This window comes from Uloborus diversus, chromosome 10 (assembly GCF_026930045.1).
Source record: "Uloborus diversus isolate 005 chromosome 10, Udiv.v.3.1, whole genome shotgun sequence".
Lineage (NCBI taxonomy): Eukaryota > Metazoa > Arthropoda > Arachnida > Araneae > Uloboridae > Uloborus > Uloborus diversus.
The window spans coordinates 12924976-12943064 of record NC_072740.1 but is presented as its reverse complement, the minus strand read 5'-3'; the positions used below and the strand labels follow the sequence as shown (position 1 = coordinate 12943064).

At 31.9% G+C, this 18089-nt stretch overlaps 1 protein-coding gene across 1 annotated transcript in view; it reads right to left on the bottom strand.

The window, feature by feature from the left end:
* Positions 1 to 4832: 4832 nt before the first annotated feature.
* LOC129231533 (tetraspanin-13-like) overlaps positions 4833 to 18089 on the bottom strand; it is a 38046-nt gene continuing 24789 nt past the window's right edge. The window contains exon 7 of the mRNA XM_054865875.1: positions 4833 to 4937. The gene's annotated coding sequence lies outside the window, so the exon portion shown is untranslated. The remainder of the gene's footprint in view (positions 4938 to 18089) is intronic.

Sequence of the window (18089 nt, the reverse complement as noted above, 5' to 3'; positions counted from 1 at the left end):
CTTTGGAGGTTAAGGTGCAAAATTTAAAGATAATTATAATTTCTATCAAGGACAGAAAAAGATTGCATTTCACTTCGTATGTGCTTGAAAAGAAATACAAGTTGAAAAGATTTTTTTTCTTATGAAAAAGTTCCTGCATTTCTAGATACATGTAACTAATAGATATAAGCAACATATTAATGAAGCACGAAAATTGCAAATACATGCTTTAGGGATACAAAGAACCACTTTTTCAATATGGAAGATGGGAACTAAAAGATAAAAAAACATCTGGCTTTAGCATTTGTTAGATGCTTTTTCAACCATAAAACTATGTTCTCCATTGAAACGGGGGAATTCTTGCAATCTCAAAACACATACATGCAATATTCTTACAATTTTTGTGTTTTATTAACATTGCTTTTATTTAATTATTTTCAGTACAAAAAGGTTTTGTTTCTTGTGCATGTATTTCATCATTGTTAACAACAATTCTACAACACCTCAGTACCCTAAAACTGTTTACTATTTTTTAGCAACAGCCATAGCTTATAAGTCTGTCCTCCCCCCCCCCCCCAAAAAAAGTGGATATTCATGTTTACATAGAAGTTTTAAAATTCTTTAACCATTTTCAGGGAGCGGGGCAGTGAAATTTTGGTTGAAATCCTGTTATACCATTCTGAATATAACACCTGGAAAGGTAATTAGCTTAACATGGACAGCTAAGTCATGAACACTGTTCAAAATAGTTCCATTTCAGTTAAACAAGGTTTGCAATCAAGGCATTAATTACTGGGACAAATGTTTGTGCAAGTTTGTTGCTTAAAAATAAAGCATGCTACTTTATTTTGCAGTCCCGTTCCATTTTCATTTGATCCACATTCATATACACAATTCTGGACGTATAACACATGGAATTTTGCAGCTACTTTTTACAGATAGGTATGTTTTACTTTTTTTTTTTTTTACACTAGATTAGTAAGACAATGAACTAATGTAAATAAAGAACAGGTCAAGAGAAAAATGTAAATAGCCATTTCAAATTTATAATAAATGTCCTACATCATAGCAAAAAAAAAAAAAAAAAACTCAATACACAACAAGAAAGTTTTAAGTAAACAGACATAAAAGAAAAACTCACAGTATTTACGTTAAATGGATAGAATTTGAAGTTAGCCATTTGCATGTAACACAAGGAAGAAATGAAGCCAATCAAACAACCAAGGAACAGAAACATGTGGAATAGATAAATAAAGAACAAATACAATTAATCAGGTGTAATGTGGATTAGAAAGTGGCCAAGTTTGAAAATGATGGGTTATCCGGAATGTGAGAGCAACAGGTTTTCTCGCAGAGGAGTTTTTGTCCTGCGGAGAGGTTTCGAGACTCTACAGCACTGGAAAATACTTTTAGTGCTCTAAAATCATTTTATATCAATTGGTATACATATTAGTATCTTTTGGTTGATGTCAGTTGACTTACGACTTTATTGTTTTGTCCAGCACTTCTTGAACTAAAAAACAGGCTCCCACTGTAGTCTTTATAAAATATATATTGTTTCCGTATTTTCTTCAAAATTTATTTTCTTCAAAACACAAGAAGTAAGAAAATCTGCACACAATGACATAATGCATACCTGTCAACATGTCTACTTAAAAAACCTTACAATTTTCTGTACAAAACCATAAAACGGCAATAACAGATTTCAAAATGAAAATGAGACATTAAATATGGGTTTAAGGGTTACCTAAATGATACGACTGAACAATTTAGAAGTTTTCTTTCAATTTAATTAATTTTTTTTAAGTTCTCAATTAAATATTTATTTTACTTATGTGATTTAATGTATGTGTTAGATGTTAGCACATTTGGAAAGAAAAAATAAATGAATTATTAAAATTCAAAATAAATTAACTGGAACATTTTAAAAGAATTTCCAACCATCAAAAGTATTTAAATGTTTTACAGATGCAAAAAGATTGTAATTTCAAACACAGGAAGCAATTTGTTGGCAATTTTTAAAAAAATAAAATTAGATAATTGTAAAAAAGATGTAATACCTTAATCTAAGGCAGCAATGTGTTAAAACAAATTCCAAATGTCAATATTAAAATACTTATAAGTTGTAATGTTGTTGAAATGTCAAACAAAAGAAGTGATTTTCAGGGAAGTATGTGTTAAATGTTAGTATGTATTAGGGGAAAAACATTTATTAATTACCAAAATTAAAAACAAAATTAGCTAATCTAAGGTAGCATTGGTTAATATAACTTCCAATTTTCAAAAATATTAAAATATTTTTTGATATGCAAAAGGATTGAAATTTGAAACATGAGGAGCAATTTTTCGCTATGCTCAATGTTGGCTAGTTTCCTAAAAATAAATTAATTTACTATGTATAAAAATAAAAAATAAATTAAGTTGTTCTTTGACAGAATTATGTTAAACTTCCAAGCATCAAAAATATTAAAATATTTAAAATGTAAATGAATTGAAATGTCAAGCATGAGAAGAGATTTTTTGCAACGTTCGTGTTAAATGCAAGCACATTTTGAAAAAAAAAGTAACATAGTTTATAAATTATTAGAACAAAAAATAAAATAAGCTAATGTAAAGGAACATAAGTTGAAAAAACTTCTAACTGTCGAAAATATCAAAAGATTTGCACCATGCGATCAGGCCTGTCATTTTAATATTTTGGGTGGGTCAAAGAGTTTACAGCACTCAATGCATTTTATATCACAAAACAACAAAAACCATGACCACATACATGGAAAGACATTGGTTTCTCAAAGCCAGGGGCAAATGCCCCTTCTTGACCCTCCTAAGTGATGGGCATGGATGCAATGGATTGCAATATCAATTACAAGAACCAGTTTTCAAGTAGTACTATTCAATGATGAAAAAGGCAAGATGAAATTGAGAAAAAAAAATTTAATGAATTCCTAAAGAATTCAAGTACTGTAACTATTAGCTTTTGAAACCTTTTGAAGCACTTGAAAATCTTAATACTTTTCAAGGTTTTTCACATTGCTTAGTAAATATTTTCAATATGGAACCTTCCTTTGAGGAAATTCCATACCCTCGTTCACCAAACCAAGGCTCATAAGCGGCTCATGTGATGTCAGAAGATGTATAAGACATACATCAGACAAAGTTCTGGTTCTTCCTCGCATTTTACCACATGTTATAATGAATTTTAAAGAAGCCCTAGCTGTTGAAATTCAGTTTTATTTATAAAAGAGCATCAGAACTTGTGTAAAACTTGTAAGAAACGTGCAATTTCACACCATTACCTTACAACCATAATATAGGGGGGAAAAGTACATTGTATGGCCAAACCTTACAACTTGGCAAGTATGCATAATGTGGGTATACGCTTAAACAGTAATGTATGCATTTCTTGGGGTTAGTATGTGGGAAAAGTCCATTTTATATTTGTTCGGACTCAAACGGTTTTACTTTCATTATTCCATTGAGAAGTCCCATTGAGAAGAGATAAAATGGAGGGAATGAAGACTTTCATTCATGAAACCAAGCATCCAAATTACATGATAGATTTTAAAGCAAAGCATTGGAAGAAATCAGATTTCATTCGCTTGTTTAACGTAAAACGTGCTGGTCGTTGTTGAATCTTGTGACTTGGGGTCAGCTTTTCCTAAGTCACTGATTGGACTTGTTCCCCCCATTTTAATTCCTGCTCTAAGGGTAGTCCCATTACTCACAATTGCTAGTGGACACAATCAGACATAAGGTTAAAATGTCAATTCGGTCGTGATTCAATATTGATAAGTGAAAGAAACGTTCAGATGTAGTAGAACTACATTGCTGATAAATCATAAAATGGGTACAAAAACTGTCAAAATGTGTTTGCAGAAGACATTCAGAACAGGACTATCAGCAACAAAGAACTCTGCATCTTCAACTACATAGTGATATCAATCTTAAAATAATAGTGGGATGGCATATCCATCACCAGCCCAGACCATAACCTGATTAAAAATATTTGGGAAATAATGGTTCAGAAGGTCTATGCTCAAGGTAAATAATATACTTCTGTTCAAGTTTTAAAAAGCAGCTATATTTGACAGTTTAGTTATAATTTGTAAATAAAAAGTTACATTAGCACTCTATTTTACAATCAATGCAAATAAAAATAAAATTTATGAAGTGTCGAAAAAAAAAAAAAAAAAACACCTTAAATATATTACCATTTAAAATATCAGAAAACTAAAGGAGCATAAAATTTGAAAAACTATATTTGATCACTAATTCTTTCGTAGTACATTTAAAATAATCATCATACAAAATTGAAAGACCATCCTATACAATTAGGATTCGTCAAATAATTATGAAAGAAAACCTAATTTTGTTTTCATAACTATAAAACTGAAAGACTAAAATATACAATTAGATTTTTCAGGGGTGCCCATACCATCAAGAACAATGGTGCACCTGTATCCCACCCCAGCTTCCAAATACCAAAGACCCCCTCCAGAAAAGAGAAAAATGCCTCTAAGAATTTCAATGCCGCACTCTGCAACATGCCCCCGCCCCCACCCATTTCATGGGCACCCCTGGAATTCTTATAACAACTATACATAAAATCAAAAATTATTTCCATAACTTTAAACTAATTGAAAAAGCTCCGTGAAACAAAATGTAGAAAAATTGCTCCATGGAACAAGTTTTGTTATGAAAGAATAATTTTTGATATTCTTTATCATGTTGCTTTTAACAAATACAATACATGACGCAAGTAAATTTTAAAAACAAAACACACAATAAAATTTGTCTCTTCTTATATCTCACTCAGATACAAAAATTTTTAAATAAATAAATCTGTATAAGATGCTTCATCAGAAGTGTTAGGTGACTAAACTTTATAAAAGAGATGCTCTCTCCTTGAAAGGTAACCACAACTTACGATACCTGTGAGTCAGATAAACAGCAAAAACCTATAAAAAAAATTTAAAAAGAACATTACAACTTAAAAAATGTATGCATTTCATGAGAGATTTAGTAATAAATGCACATTTTCACACACACACACACTAAAATGATCTTTAGATGCAAAAGAACAAAAAAAAAAAAGGTCTAGATAATAATGCTTACGAAACTCAACACTAATTTAGTTTGAATAAAGAAAGTATTTCACTTAAAACAAATTTTTAAAAGGAACAATTTAGGGATGAAGATGTTTTTGTTCAATTATTTTCAGCAATAAAATAACTACATAGAATAATAATATTAACAATGCTGTAATCTTGCTTTTGAATATTTACAATCAAAAGCAAGAGGGCGTCAATTGTTGCTTGGGGTGGATTTTGCTTTTACCGAGACAGGTACTTTTTACTGCATATTTTTGTTTTAACTTTAATATTTTTCTATATTTTATTACGTAACTAGCTGACCCATGAGAAACATTTGAGCTCGCTCGACAGTAATGGTTCAAAAATCTGATTTTTTAAGTGTAGATTTAGAACAACATTCATAAGGATCTTATTTATAAAGTTTGATGAAATTTTTTAGAAGTTATAGCATATCCCAAAAAAAAAAAAAAAAAAAAAAAAAAAAAAAAAAAAAAAAAAAAACCTTGAGAAATAATGTACATAAATGCTGCAATTTACCATGTTAAAACAAACTCTCTTTTCTGATTTTATTGAAACTACACAACTGTGGTTCAGAATCCTCTCTCTCTGCCCCTAATGGTTTAAGATTCATAGAAACTAGGATCAGAATTCAGCAGAGGAAAATGAGTCATTCAAAACTAAATTTCCTGCCCTGTAAAAGAATCAAACCCATCATGTTTGTGTTATTAGATCAATACCCTTACCAACTGAGCTAATGGACCTCCATCTTGGGATGACATACACTGAAGCAATGAATAATAAAGCAGCAAAATGAGTTGGAATCTATGCATTTTGTTAAATATTTGTAGAAAGCTATACTACTGCAATTTATTATGTATCCTGCAGTGAGGTTAGATTACATATTCATGGAAATTTTGAAAAGAATTCTGCTGAAAAAACATCCCCCTTCACACAATTAGCATGACGCTCAAACCAATGGGCCTCTATTTTGGTGTGCTTTAGATTATAATGCAATACGCAATAAAAAACAAAACAAATCTTTTTTTTTCAGTAAAATAGACAAAAAATGGGGATAGGGCGTTTAGTTTTCACTGAAAGGGGTGAAAAAATCTTAAAAATGATGCCTTACTTATGAAGTTTGGTAAAGTATTAACAAAGTTATAGAATTCCCCACACACAAACACACAAAAAAAAAAGAAAACACCTTGGAGAAATATACAGGGTTTCTGAACTCTTGGGTAAAACTTAAAGGAGAGATAGTACACATCAGAACAAACAAGATAAAGTCAAAAATAAGGGTCCCAAACGTGTTCAGAAGGAGATAGGCACCATTAAAGTTTAGGGTCCAAATTTTCAAATGATCATAAAAAACGGAAGCCTTAAAAACGCGATTGTAGGCTTTCTTTGTTAAAATTCAGTGCACCACCAGTTTCTTGAAATTAAAGCTGCAAAGACCTAATTTAAGCCAACCTTCGATGAAAGAGGGGGAAGTTGCTCGCGCACTGAAATTTTTCGTAAATGAAGCACTAAAAGCGAGATTTAAGACGTTTTTCAATGATGTTGGTGAGAGAGAGGGGCATTCTCCCGAAAAAATCTCAATCTGTAGAAAACAGTTTTAGAAGATTTTTGAAAATGCTAATGGGTAGCGAAATTTGGGAATCCTCCCCTGGCAAATTTTCAAAATTAAAATTCCATTAATGCAATCATAGGTGATCTTCAATACTGGTTTAGGGAAGAGGGGATTTGGGAGATCTCCCTGGGAAATTTTTGGAATTGAAGCCTTTAACAATGAAATTTTTGAGGATCTTCGGTGATATTGGGAAGAAGACAGGTTCAAGAGACCTCCGGAAGTTTTTTTTTTTAAATTAAAGTCCAAAAGACGAAATTTATTCGACCTTGAATGACTTAGGGCGTTAATGAGGGGTTACGTTGGGAGCACTCTCACGGAAGTTTTCCAAGATTGCAATCCGAAATACTCATGTGTAGGTCATCTTTAATGACGTAAGGGCAAGGGATGGGGTTTGAGAACATTTTCAAAAATTCACTTCCAAGCCATCTTTGGGGACGTAAAAAGAGTTTGCAGTTCCACACCCTTTCCTCAATTTGGCTACAGCCCTATCTTCATTTTAAATTTAATTTATTAGTAAACATATTGCGGTAAAACTTTCTGCCAATTTTCCGAAAACAAATTATTTGCTTGGATCTTCCATAGTAAAACATTCAATTTCCAGCCAAATCGTTTTGTTTTCTAGAAACACAAGCATCTGCGGCCCCAGAAAAAGAACTTTTAACACTTTGAAAGGAGTGTGGTAATTTGGTCTTTATTCTACTTCATTTTATTTTAAATATGCCTCCTGCATCTCTTGATCAAGTTTGGATTAACGTAACATTTTTATTTTCAAACACTTAAAACTTCTGGTGTGAGTATTCATTACAATATTTTGAATCTTTCTCTTTGTATTTAACTGTTTTTTTTATTTTCTTTTTAAAGCAGATTTTGCCGACACATGCAGCAATGATTTTTAGGACAATATTTTTCATCAAAAAAGTTACATATGGGAATGTTTCGGCTGCCCTTATGAAGCTATCATATTTATTTATCTCTCTCTTTTTTTTTCCACTGAAGGACCGTTAAGCATGGTTTTGTATAATCAGGGCCTCCAAGAGGCAAGGCGTGCATCATGTTAGTTTTGTCAGAGGTCCTCCTTTCCATTATGCTAATTTTACTCTATGAATAATACTGAGTCCATAGTTCCCGACTATGCAGACATGCCAACTAAGTGGCCTAGTGAACAGAGCACTGAATCCCCTTTTTTTGTTGAAAAAAATACTTGAAGCGTACATTTCCGTGGCCCTTACTCAGATAATCTTAATAAAAGAGAATCATGGATATTCCTAAATTGTATTTTAAAATAACATTTTCTATTCAAATTTTACAGAAAAAAATACTTTTGTCACTATTACTACTATTTTTCATTTATAATTACTATTTTTAATTTTTTAAAACAAGAAAGATTTTCCCTTCTTCATTTGTTGCATCGCTAAAATTAAATTAGCCACCTCATTTCTAAAAAACTCTCCCACACACCCCTTGGCGACGGCCCTGGTTTGGACATTGTAACTCAGTGTTAACTGCTTTATTGCTGTCTTAGGATTCTGCACTTTTAATTTCATTTATTTCTAAATTATTCTTTTCTAATTATTAGTATGTATTGCATAATTTTTGCAAATTTGCTTAATTCTAGTTATATTTGCCAGTGGGATCAATTGAGTAACTATGGGTGTTGTTTTCTAAAAGAAGTAAGAAGTGGTAAGGGAAATGGGTGGGTTTGTTGTGATTTAAGTCATATGTTCTGCTTCTGAGCAGGATTATATTTGCACAAAAAGTGGTGCACTGGTAAATTTAAAAGTTAGGATGATGTCCATGGTTGTCCCTTCACAAGAGGAAATTAATAAAAGGAATGCAGGAATTGGCTGCCCTGGGGCAATTGCACATAGTGTAAGTATTCAAGAGGCTATTAGGTGCCTGTCAGGAGCTAGACTGAGAAACAAAGGGTGTCATTTTGAGAGAATATTTGGTATGTGAGGTAGGTAGCAAAACTAGCCGAGCGAAATATAAGGTGGCAAGGTGCTGTTTACCAAAGGCTTAGGTTAAAGATGTAAGTATGGTTTCAGAAAAAAAAATGGAGAATATTTGATTAAGAGGATTAATCTATTTTGTGGGTGCTACTGATTCAGATTACCGTAAAAATGATGAGTTTACTAGGGAATGGAAGTTCCTAATACACAGATATTTTGACCAATGTTCAATCAACTACTCAGGTTGATCTGCTTCCCCACATACAAATTGCATAAAAGTTTATCGAATTAGGTCACTAAGTGTATGAGCCTCGTACTTAAGGAAATTTGCGAAAATTGTTAAACAAGGCTCACTGATGTGTGGAATTTTCGTGATTGATATTTGCATGATTGGGTTGTGAAGGATGGCCTACATCTGAGTTCAATAGGTGTCAAAATGGTTACTGATTTGCTTTTAGAGGATTCACAACCACAAAACCTAATATTAAGGGGGGCAGTTTCTCTGGGATTAGACATCAAAATGATGCTAATTTTTACTTGGGCAGTTAAAAAAGGGAAATAAAATATATAATAACTAGTCACTTTAACAATATTGATATGAGGAATTGAAACTGTTAAACAAAAGCAATGTAAGCATGCTTAAAATATTCATTACCAATGCTTGAAGTGTTAGGAATAAGATGGAATAAATGAAAAGCAACATTATAGTTGAGAAGTTGGATGTTATTGGTGTTGCTGCGATATGGACTACTGAAAATGATACAGATTTGTAATGTTTTGTTGGGATTATTATTATAGGGATGTTGTTGTTTAGACCAGTTATTGAACCTCTGGGTGGTGTTGATGCACAAGAAGGGTAAAAAATATATACTTTGGAATACTTATAGATCACCTAATTTCAATCAGTATCACCAAAAAGAGATGTACAGAGAACTCCCAATTATCCGCAGCCTTTCACAAAAAAAAACGGTGGTGTTTAACTGAAAGAAGATAAATGCACACATTATAACTGAATAATTGCAAAATCTATTCTCCAACATTCCCTATTTCTTTCTTTCTCCTCCTTTCCAATGACATCAAACCTTCAAAGTTCATTGGAATCTGACATGTTGAAACCCAATTTTTAGATCTACACTAGTTAATTGCTTCAGATCAACACTACTTTCTGACTTTTAGAACTACCATATTTACTGAAATCTAACACTACTTAGGGGCTATTTATTAATTGTGCTAGGATGATTTTGGCACTTTTTGACCCCCTTTACCCCATTAGGGTATGTCATAAAAATTTAATTTTTAAACTTTGACATGCACATTTGGAATGCAATGTATTTGCAGAAGAGAAATTCATTTCTGGTATTATTTTTGAAAAATATTAAGGTTTAGCTACCGGGAAACTTGCTTAAAGGTTTGAAAAAAAAGGTAAAAAACAGCCAATTTCCAAAATTTGTAAGAGAATACAAGTGTTTAAAATTCTTGTTCTAAAAGAGTTCAAATGCTTCCTTTTGACACTCTTTTTACATGTCTTTATGATTACCTACATTCCTTTAGTTTTAAGTGCACGAATAAACCTTACATTTTCATGAAATTAAACGAAAATTGATTTTTCAACCATTTTTTGTACATTGCAATATTTCTCCTTCTATCAGGGTTCATACACTTGTGGTTAAAAAAAAATCCCCGACTTTTCCCGGTTATTTTTTAGAAAATTCCAGGCTACTTGCTTCATTCAAAACTAAGTTTAAATACCAATGTTTTCAAAATAATTAAAATTGTTTAAAGTAGCAATACAGAAGAACTGAAGCTTTTCCCATTAGATTTAAAAAAAAAAAAAAAACTTGGATTTTTTTTCTCACTTTTCTGATCAAAATTTTAAGTTTTTATTTAAACATTTTGTTCAAAACCGTTTTAATAGTTTACTACTTGTTGAAAACAAAGTACTTTCAACTTATTTTAGCGTTTCTTCCATGTCACATGTCATGGGTAATATTAGCGTTTTGCTGTAATCGCGCAGCAATCTTTTAGCATCCGCTTTTGGTTTACAATACTTTTTTTCTTATTAGTATATAAAACAAAATATATTGAGCAAAATACAAAGCTATTTTTCAGTATAAATATGATTAACTTGTTCCATCAATCGGCATACCATGTAATGCATAATAGCAAAAATCAACATCTGCCAATCATAGACCAATGCCAATAATCATCAGTTTCTTTTGCTTTTGCACATTAAAGGTTGCTTTCAGAATTTTTTTTATAGAAAATCATTAATTTTTAAAAATTCATAATTTATTGCATATTTTATGTTACTTTCAATAGTTTACACTGAGGTAAACATCCAATTCTGTTTTTGGAAATTTACATCTACTTCAATGGTGCAAGCGACCAAATATGGCAACTAAGTGAAAAATTTAAGATTTTTGAATTTGTAGCATAAAAGTAGTTATAAATAATTAATAATTCTTAAAAAACTACAATTAAGATTAAAATAGTCAGTTTTTAGCACATAAGCGTCTAAATCAATTAGAATAAAAAAATATCCTAAAGATAGAATTTTGCATTTTTCCAGAAAATAATTATGAATTATTCAAAAACGCAAAAAAAAAAAAAAGGCATATTTCGTGTTTTTTAAAAATAGTTTGCATTGTAATAAACATCCAATGCCGTTTTTGGAAACTTAGACACTTAAAAAGTCTTCCTTACTTCTGTCTTAGGAATAATCAAATATGGCGGCAACGCCAAAAAGCAAGAAATAGTTTTTGAATTTGTAGCATGAAAACAATTTTAAAATAATAAATCTTTATTAAACTACAATTCAGTTGAAAACTTTTTAGCACATTTGCGTCCAAGCGCAATGAGCATAAGATTAAGTTTTATGAACAAAATTTTTCATTTCTCAAGAAATTTGTTTAAAATGAAGAAAATTAAAAAAAAAAAAATGCAGCACATCTTGTGTTATTTTCATTAGTTTGCAGTTGAAGAAAACATCTAATTATGTTTTGCTTTTGAAAACTTGGGCATTTAAGGATCGTGTTTACTTCTATCTTGTGAATCATCAAAAATGGCGTCTACGTTTTTTCAGTAGCCACTTTTTTTTTATTACCAGCGTCATTTTGCCTCATTTTTACTCAAAAAACATCGATAAGAATGAAGATTAGATCTCATGGAACAAAATTTCCTAGTAAAAAATTGGGGGGGCAAATTTGGAAAATTCCCCGACTTTTCCCTGACATTTTTAACTGTCATTTTCCCTGACAATTCAAGGTTTTCCCAGAGCTAACAAACCCTGTTCTATAGTGCAGTAATATTTTTTTCACAATAAATGTGCACTATGCATCTCTTTGCTGGAAATGCAAATATATTTTATTGCATTAACAACCGAGAACCACCACAAGAAGGTGGGTTGGCTGCACTTAATGTCTACTCTGCCCTTCCGATCCATCCAAGAAAAAAGGATAATCTCATTACAGGACTTACATTGACACTTACTATACGATTTTAAACAAATGTCAGTGTTTGGATAAGGGTTTGAAGTTAGCCTTATGATTCAGTTTTGAAATTATGATCGTAAGAATAAAGTTGTTTGTATAAATCTGTCTCTTGCGTCTTTTGCCTCTAATGCCTTTTATTATTCAACACCTTTATATTTTAACTGTCATAGGGTATGTCCTAAAGATGCATGTTTCTTTTCGACTCGGAACGTCCATTTTCCTATGTATTTACCTGTTTTGAGTTGATAGGTAGAAAAAAAAGTTTTGGAAAAGCAATTTCAGCTACCAGGAAAACGTAATTTACATATAATTCCCAGTTTTCTTCTAAAATGTCCAAATAAAAATGCATAACATTTTCATTCTGATACCATTCAAATGCTTCCTTTTAAAACTCTATTCATATGGCTTTATGTTATTTACATTCCTTTACAGTTTTTAATTCTCGCATAAGCCATAAAGTTTCGTGAAATTAACCAAAAATAAATTTTTTTTAGCTTTTTCTGCACATCGCAATATTTTTTTTTTATAGTTCAGTTAAAAATTTTTTGCAATGAATGTGTACCATGAAGATCTTTGATAAAAATGCAACTGTATTACAAGTACATTAACAACCCCGAAACCACCATAAGGAGGTGGCTGCATTTCGTGTTCTATCCTGCCCTTCCCACCCACCCAGCCAGCCAAGTTATTTATGTGTTTACAATTACTATATGACTTTAAACCCTTGTCTCCTTTTTGAGTACAGGTTTTAATTTAGACTTTGAGCCAAATTTAGCATTGATGATCACGAGTATAATGTTTTTCTTATAAATCCATACATTTCATCTTCTCTAAATACCAATCCATCTACTCTTTAACCAGTTTCATAACCGTCACAGCCAGAGTGTTAAAGGGAAATATTTGTTGAATAAATGACAAAACTTCTGCTGTTTTTGGATTATCATCAACTGTACTTGATGGATATTTTCGATTTTATACAGGAAGAAAATGTAACCCAGATCTTCTTGTCAAAAATACATGACATTTCACTCATTAGCGTTCGTTAACGGGAGCTAATGGAGTTACAGAGCTATATATTTTTCAAGCTGAACTAATGAGATATGTAGGTATTCTTAAGTCATATCTTAAATTATTCTTCATATCAATCTATAAAAGAAATATTTTTAAAAAAATGAAAAATTCCATGAAACATGGACTTGCACACTTATTGAAATTTGCACAATGTAAAAGTTGTTTGTCTGTTGATCTCTTAAACATCATGATCTGTTGATCCAAAGAAATGCTTATTATGCTGATTCTGAGAACTTGTTATTAGTCATGGCAGTGGGCAACAGTCAAAATGTAAAGCAGTTGAATCAGAGAAAAGCATATGAGGCAAAAGATCAAATAGACACAAGAGATGGATTTATAACAGCAACTTTGTACTTACGATCATAATGGATAATCAATAAAGGATTTTTAAACTATGAAACTAATCAAGAACAAACTATAGAAGAAAAAATAAATATTACTGCATTTCTTCCTTGAAACACAAAACCAATTTTATAACAAATTATGGAAGAAAAAAAGAAAAAAAAACTAAAACTTGTTACTTGAAATGTACATTAATCCACTTTCATTCAAACTTTATTTCTACTAACTTTTAAAAATGCTAACAATTGAATAGCTCTGGAATCTGATGAAAATTGGTGGCCCTTTTTGATTTTCATACAAAAAGATTTAGAAATCACTGAAACAAGATAATTTCTATGATTTTGCTTTATGAAGTAAATATGTTTAGAGGAGAGCAAGGCAGTTTAGTACATGGGGTACTTTGATATAATGTAGATATTTTCAGTCAGTTCATTTAATAGATTTTTAATTTCTCTTCTGAAAAGTTGCCAACAGTGAAGACTTTCTTCAGTTGTCAGTGAAAGTTTGCTGCAACTGGATTAGCAGTCTCTTGGAAAAAGCAACTTCAACTGTTTTACAAGTTTTAGTACTGTAACTGTTGTTGGGTTCAAACTACTGCAATTTTTTAATCTTTCGAAAGTCCTTTTGTAACAGTCAGAATTTGATTTAATATTTCACTTTGAGTATAACAGCACATTTAACATATGATAACGAAATTTATTTTCGCTTTCTTGAATAACTATGTAAAAAACAAACATCAGCGATGACTTTTTAAAATACCCGAGTAACATCAACACATCGGTTGATCATCGGCCATTCATCGAAATCCGATCAAACTTTGATCGGCCGATGATCGGCTTCCGATGAGTTTTCATCGGAAACTGCTCTAATATGTCTCATCGGGAATAGTAGAATCCGATCATCGAAATCCTATGAATTTTGCTCCTATACCGATGAGATTTGGAGCAATATACGAGCAGTGCTGTTTCGAGGCGATGAATTTAGGATGAAAATACGATGAGAAGTAGTAACAGCCGCGATATAGAGACAAGCAGGAGGAAAATAATTTAACTGTGGGAAGGGGGTCCACCATCTTGAAAACTTTCAGGAGGGGTGTTTCCGAATGAAGTCATTTGGGACAATTTTTTAACATCTTTTAATTTTTCTTAATAACTTGTTTATTTAATTTCTAATTTATTTCTTTTGATGAACGTGATTCATGAGTTTAACCTAAGTTGCATTGGTTGGGAATCGAACCCTAAGCCTCTGGAATACGAGCTTCATATTCTAACCACTAGACAAGTAATGTTCTTTCCATGGAGGAAATAATGTGTTAAATGGAAAATCATTTGTGGCGCCATCTATTTGGGGCCAAGGCCATGACAGATTTCTGAACGGAAAGTGAGAATTTTATTCAGTGAATATGCTTGTGGCGACAGCTAGTGAAGAGTCGGAGTCATTTTGCCCGCAAACCAAGTCGGAGTCGGTAATTTTGGGAGTCAAACTGAGCGGAGTGGAATTGTTTTAGAGATAGAGAGAAATCATTTAAGAGTCGGAGTCTCATTTTGTTCGCAATTCCAGTGAGGTAATCGGGGTCGGAATTGTGGAGTTGAAGTTGAATTGATTTTGCAGTAAGTCGGAGTTAACCCTTCCAAAATCCAGGAGTCGGATTCGAAGTCAGTCTCGGTCATTTTTCCTCCGATTCTCAACCCTGAATGTTCCGTATAGCCTTACGTTTGATCAATAGTCGGATATTCGAATAATAAAACTTATCCTATTTTAACAGTTGGGAGATTTCCAAAAATTTTAGATTGGGAAAATTTTTATCCGAAAATTTAAATGACCTATTTTTTTCTGATGAAATGTAACTTGGCAAATTTTTATCGGCAAATTTGATCGTTACGATCTCTTTTTCCAATGAAATGTAGCTTGGCAAATTTTCATCGGAAAATTTGATCGTTAAGATCTCTTTTTCCAATGAAATGTAGCTCAGCAAACTGCTATCGGAAAACTTGATTGTTACAATTTCGTTTTTCGATGAAATTCCGCTTGGAAAATTTTCATCGGAAATTTTTATCGTTACGATCTCTTTTTCCGATGAAATTTTGACCGGCAAATACTAATCGAAAAATTTGATCGTTACCATTTTGTTTTTTGATGAAAAACAGCTCCTTGAAAACCGGTTCTCGGATTCTGATCGCAACGATATCAGTGTGCGTTACGCGATGAGTTTAGGAGGAGTCGATGATCGACCGAGCAAAATCCAATGAGTTGATGCTACTTGGGTACATTCTACTTGGGATGTTTCATGCAGTAATATTGGTGATCATTTATACCAATATGTCCCATGATAGATTAAGTAAAACATTTTTGATCACAGTATTTCTTTTTGTTAAAGCCTGTGTACAGGGTGTGGCAGCTATTTGAGGACACACATTACACCACATTTTTCTGTGTTTTACAGAAACATAGATTTTTTCATTGGAGATAGACATGGCAGACCCTATTCTTACTTAGAAAATGAAGAAACATGCCGTTATTGTCACCTTAGCTGCAGACCAAACGGATTCAGAAATTGTAGCATTTTTAAAGGTTGCCGGATCATTTGTTTATGAAGTTCGCGGAAAATTGAAAGCAGCAAAAGGGGATGTGGTAGCAGTTTCACAAAGGAAATGTTATTGTCGATGTTCCGAGTGTTTTTTTTATGATCAGTGATTTCTTTCAGCTTTTACCGCATAGAATCTAGAATAATTTCTCTATCAGATTCGTTTGTTAAATTTTTTCAGGAAACAAAAGTAGGTACCCAAAGTTTGTTTGCATCAGGATTTGATCACAGCTAAGGTTAACACTTTCATTTGAAGTAATTGAATGCATAGAAGTACAACTAATTCACATATTTTTCATTTGATACGATTTGTTGTCAATTTTTTCCTTTTTTTTTCACCACTGTATTCTGTCATTGTGCACATAACAAAATTTAAATTGTGAATTGTTTGCAGAGTAAGCAGTTTTATGTTAACTACGAAAAATGTTAGTCATAATAAAAGCAAGCAACTTATTAGACTGAATTAATGATAGAAGTAGTTAAGAGATGGTACGTGCAAATACAATATGGGACCCTAAATCCCCCTGTCTCCCAATTTTATGCAGGATTTCTGAAATTACATGATTTACAAATTTCAGTAAATTGTCAACAGCTAGTGTGTATTTTAAGATAGGAAAACAAATTATCTTTCAATAATTGTGGTTCAAAACTGTTAAGATTTTTACTTTATCTCTAGCAGAAAGAATTTAGAGACTTGAATGGCATATACCCAAAGAACACAAGAAAATAAAATTCTGATATTACTTTTGAAATACAAAAGTACATACTTAGGGATTGCAATACCGGACCAAAAGTGCAATACCAGTATTTGGTATTTTTTAAAACCTGATACCGGAATACCGGTGTTAGAAATTTCTCAAAAACCTATTAAAAGCTTATTGTTTCATTGCCATATTTCATATTTTTGTGCAAAAACTATATAATTTACAAAAACTTATTGTGAACAAAAACGAATATTAATCAAGGAAAAAATGTCATAATAAAAAAAATCAGCAATAGTAAGAAACATAATAGATCTATTGAATTGTCACTAATAAGCCTGAAATTCATTTTAACAAAAAAAATTTCCTACAGTTGAAGATACTCCATCTGAACTCACATAAGTGGGTGGTAACATTAATAATACCCGACACACCTCCTCTAATTGTGTGGAAATCCTTCAGCTTCAAATAATTCGGTATGTTCGCTTTGGAAAACTATTTGTGATGTTTGTGTTTATTTTGCATTGTGTGCAGGGGCATGCACAGAAATTTTGAGGCCTGTCACAGATGACTTTTCCAGGCCCCCTCCATATTGTTTACCCCTATATATAACTCCTAGTTTCAAAAATATTGGGACCCCTTCAGGCTCAGGTCAACAGGTGTCCCTTCTCTCCCCCCCCCTTCCCCCATGTGCACTCACCTGATTGTGTGTAGCTTTTTTTTAAAAATAAAAAGCTAGTTGTAATTTTTTTTCGAGAGACAATTCAATATCAACAACATCTTCAATAGTTTTCTCTTGATGAGGATAAGTTTGTGTTTGCTTTTTACTAACTCTTCGGTTTGAAATTTACGATGAACCCGAGTTTGATATTTTGCTAGTTTATTTTGTTCGTTTTCATTTCAAATATCTTTTTAACTATGTTAATATCTGAAAATTTGTTCCAGTTGATCACCCTTTTCCTCTATGTAAACTTTTAAGACACTTTATAATTGCAAAATATTGTCTTGCCAAGTATACAGCTAAACAGCGAGAAAGGACAACACACTAATACCGGTGACAAGTTACCATTTGTTATACAAACAAGAAAAGGGTAATCTCAAAATTCCGTACAGTTGAGAATTAAAAACAAATACTATAAAGTATTGCTGCAGTTTACAATTGTAATTAATTATTCATAGCAGATATGCATTCAAAATTAAACTTAAAATCAACTTTAAAAAAGGGCAAGTGAGTGATCAAGAAAATGGA